This window comes from Gossypium hirsutum, chromosome A09 (assembly GCF_007990345.1).
Source record: "Gossypium hirsutum isolate 1008001.06 chromosome A09, Gossypium_hirsutum_v2.1, whole genome shotgun sequence".
Classification (NCBI taxonomy): Eukaryota; Viridiplantae; Streptophyta; class Magnoliopsida; order Malvales; family Malvaceae; genus Gossypium; species Gossypium hirsutum.
The window spans coordinates 65,885,176-65,889,408 of NC_053432.1; the positions used below are offsets into that span (position 1 = coordinate 65,885,176).

The 4,233-nt window shown below is 35.0% G+C and overlaps 1 long non-coding RNA gene across 1 annotated transcript; it reads left to right on the plus strand.

Moving 5' to 3' along the window:
• The first annotated feature begins 405 nt into the window (after positions 1–405).
• LOC107889189 (uncharacterized) lies at positions 406–1,425 on the plus strand. Its single transcript, XR_005901115.1, has 2 exons — positions 406–732; positions 826–1,425. It is a non-coding gene; the product is annotated as an uncharacterized lncRNA (long non-coding RNA).
• Positions 1,426–4,233: the final 2,808 nt, after the last annotated feature.

Sequence of the window (4,233 nt, forward strand, 5' to 3'; positions counted from 1 at the left end):
ATCTGAAGGATACAAATTCGTATTATGATTAAGATGATGAGAAAATTGGTCAAGGAACAACAAATGAATGAATATATGTTAAATGTTAGGAGGGAATAACCAAATACATATGAAATGTTTGACCAATTAGATAAAATTACATATTATGTTTATTTTCTTGTTATTTTTATATATAATTGTATCGTCGACTATTTTTAGACTAATATTACACAAGATTATATTTTAATTTTGTAAATTGTTTAAAGGTTTTTATAGCAATTAATATTTAAAAAAATAAAAATTATATAAGCATGTAATTAGAAAATTTAAAAAAATATATATTTTGTAATTAGAAGAGGGTATGATGTAAGTAATGTTGATGATCCAAATATAAAATCAATAAAATTAAATTCCTTAAACCGAACATCGTTTGAAGCAATACAAAAACATTAGGAAAGAAGGCAAACCATTCAACCTTTCTGTCGAGTACAATTCAATGTTATCCAACTTGTTTTCCACTCTAAATTCTCCTTACCCTCCATGCCTACCCATAATTAATTACCAACAAATAAGGGAAAGAAAATCCATCTCTTTCTCTTTCTCTTTCTCTCCTGAAAATCATTGCATATATAATGGTCTAAATCTTTCCAAAATCAATCTGCACGAGAAATCCAAACTAAAAATCTTGTTCCAAGATCCCTATATATTTTTCTGGTTTTTTTCTCAGTTCCCAAACACTTCAATTTCCCAGAGGTGAGAAATTATACGTGTTTTCAATTTTCAGTTCCTCCTTCCTGTTTCATCGATTTCTCACAACTGATTGTTTTTGTTGTTGTATGTGGTCAGTTATCAAACAGTTGAAATACATAGAAAGCAATGAGTCGGAGAGCAAACAGTCCAAAGCTGGAATTGACGCTGAAGTTATCACCACCACCACCAAGGGCGGCGCCCAACCAACAAGTAGGTTCGCCCAACACATCGGTTTCGTCGTGGGAAATGTCTCTTGAAAGCTCGTGCGTGTCTTCGGAGCCCGACAACTCCACGACGACGATGCAATACCCCAGCAGTCCTGAAGAAACTTCGATGGTGCTGGTGGGATGCCCTCGATGCCTCATGTATGTTATGCTATCGGAAGTGGATCCCAAGTGCCCCCGATGCAAGAGTACCGTCTTGCTTGATTTTCTTAACGAAGAGAATACCAAAAAGACAAGGAACTAAAACGATGAACCTCTAGGATTCGTCTGTCTTTCCTTGCTTTTCTCATGAAACAAACACGTTACTTAATTCCTAGGTCTTCTTTTGTGGTTTTTTTTTTTTTTGGTTTTGTTTTGTTTCTCTCTCTCTCTCTCTCTCTCTCTGAATGTTTGAACTTTGAAGTTCTAATTATATATTTTTGTTTATTTTATGTCTGGTTTGATTTCCCTGCAAGAAAATCTTTTTACACAACAGCCAAAGTGTTTCACTTTCCTCCTTTGAGGCAAAGGGAACTTTGCGATCTTTGTCTTGGTTTTCATATGAGTTTTTTCCTTTACAGAACATCCAAGTGTTCCCCTTTTCCTCCTTTTGTTTAGCTTATAATTTTAGGGAAGAACATAGGTGGCGTCTATTCAGATTTTGTGAGACATTTTTAAATTAATTATTAAATAAAAAGAGAAAAAATATTAATTTAACGTTGATGGTGTTTTATTAAATTTGTATTGAGAAATATGAATTTATTTTTAATTAATTTAATTGATTTTAATATTAAAGAAGATAATTGATTTTAACATTAAAGAAAAGTTTTGATTTACATAGAAAAGCAACATAGTCAGTAATTGATTTAACAGATTTTTTATAATCATTACAATTTTTTAGTTTTTAACATGGTTTGATCAAACAGTTACTATTTACTCATTTTTATCTCTGAACCATATTTGTAGATTTAAAAATGATTCCACGATATTCAATTATAATAAGATTTCATTTAGTTACTAAATCTTAATTTTTGATTTTTTTTCTTATTTCAGTTAAAAAATAAATCTAAACATGATCCACTCATCAATAATGAAACTCAAATTCAAAATAAAATTAAGAGAAAATTCACGTATAGTATTTACGCACGAATTAAAAAAACTTTCTCCTTAACTCAAAACCTGATTTGGCATTTATTTTATGGTTATGTTGGTAATTTTCAAAACAACTGAAAATTGAAATATTTAAAATCAAATGATGCAATTAAAGCCGGATCTAGATACGTTGCAGCTTTGCACTTTGCCGAACATTAAAACATTTAAAATGGTGCAAGCCTCCTGCTGGTAAGTTGAAATGCAACATAGATGTGTCGTTTTCCTTGTTCTTCAGGCAACCGGCTGGGAAGCGCTGGTTTGGAACGAATCGTGGGAGTTTGTTCGTTGCGTTATAGGTTATATGAAACATGTGGTCGACCCATTCATGGCAGAACTTTTTGCAGTGTGCAAGACTCTTTCTTAGCTTCCATCTTAGCATGCGGATAACATTGTGCTAGAGACTGATTGCCAACGTCTTTGGTAGTCCTTCACTTGTCGAAATACCGATGTTTCAGACCCTGGTTTACTGATCCAGGACTGTGTTCGTTTAAGTTCCATATCTTGCTCTTTGTCCTTTCATTGGACAAGAGAATGCGCTATTAAAGCTGCCCACACTTTGACGTGGGCAACTTTATCTGAAGCGAACTATGCGGATCAAGTTGATTGTCCTTCTATTTTTATTGAATTTTTGCTATTGGATTGTTCTACTATTTCAACTGAAATTGAGGCGAGTTAGGATGGGTGTATTAGGTAAATCTAATGGCTTGGATATAAAGTCCCCATCTTGTTAATACAGCAGAATAAGGAAGAGGTCGAGGAGAAGGTGTGGTGGTTGTCATAGAGGTCGGTTCACCTAGTTGAGGCTGCGAGCTGAAGGTTACAAAGAGTGAAGGGGACGAGAGTGTTAAGGCTAGATGTTGAAGGTAATTTGTCAGAGTGTAGGCTTGGCAACTTGGGAGAGTCGATCATTGCTTCATCGTCTCTAGGGGTATTTATAGGCGAGAGTCTCTTGTAGGATGGTGTTAACATGTTGAACTTACTATTAAACTATCATTATGAAACTCGTGGGGTAGATGTTTTTAATGGGATGAGGATGTGTATGATAGGTGTAATAAGCCATTTTTGCCCGGGCCCTAAACAAAAAACCAAATAAAATAAAAATAAAAATAATTAACAGTCTAATTTTTTTACAAGCCCAAAATTACAAGGCCTGATACGCCCAAAATATTTGAAAATTTTTAGAAAGCCAAAAACCTTAGGGTTTCTAGTGCCGCTGCTCTCGTGCCACGTCAACACACCTCGTCCCGAGACTTAACATCCTTTCTGCCGCTGTTTCACCAAAGTAGCAAGAGGTTCGCTTCTCTCTTCTGTTGACCAAGTGCCGAACCTGCAAAAGAAGACCAAAAAGAACACAGAAACAGAGCAGAGAAACAGTAGCAGAAACGAAAGCATAAACAGTAGCAAATATAAAATCAAATGTACTATTCAATTATAAAAGCTACCACCATCAATGTAATGTTTTACACACACTAGAGTAATCAAAAAATAGAAATCAAAACTTCAAAGGTGATTTCTTTTTTTTTTAATCTGTTATTTATTTTTTTTATTTTTTTTAAAGAAAAAGAAGATATAAAAACAAAATCTTTTACGTTTTTGCCTGCGTCTTGCCCTCCATCTTGGAAGACCAACGGACCCTTGGGGGTTCGCCGATTGCTTGCGATAGAAATAAGCAAAAACGAAAGGTTCTTTGCTTCTTTTTATTTTTGAGGGCTTTTTTTTGGCCATTTGAAACCCCAAAATCGGGGTTCTACTTGAAAAGGGAACAAAATGTGAGACTTTTAGACTTTCCGGCGACCGTGGATGGTGGCGCCGTAGCCGGAGACCGGTGGCCGCCACAGTGCCCGATGGCCGAAGCCAAGGCTGAGCAAAGGGGCTAAAGAGGAAAAATAAAAAAAAGGCTAAGTTTTTTTTTTGAAAGAGGGTTTAAATGATATTTTTAGAGATATTTTTGGCATTTATAATGATATAAAATAGCGTCATTTGGGACTTAAGCATCAGTTTCCAAAACGACGCCATTTTGCTTAAGACTCGAAACTCGACCTGATTTTAAGCTAGGATCCGCATGTTTTTCCCCCAGAGGGATATTTACGCGTCAGTCCTTCCGCTTTTTCGCCCATTTTCAATTTAATCCTGTTCTTTTTTTTTCTTT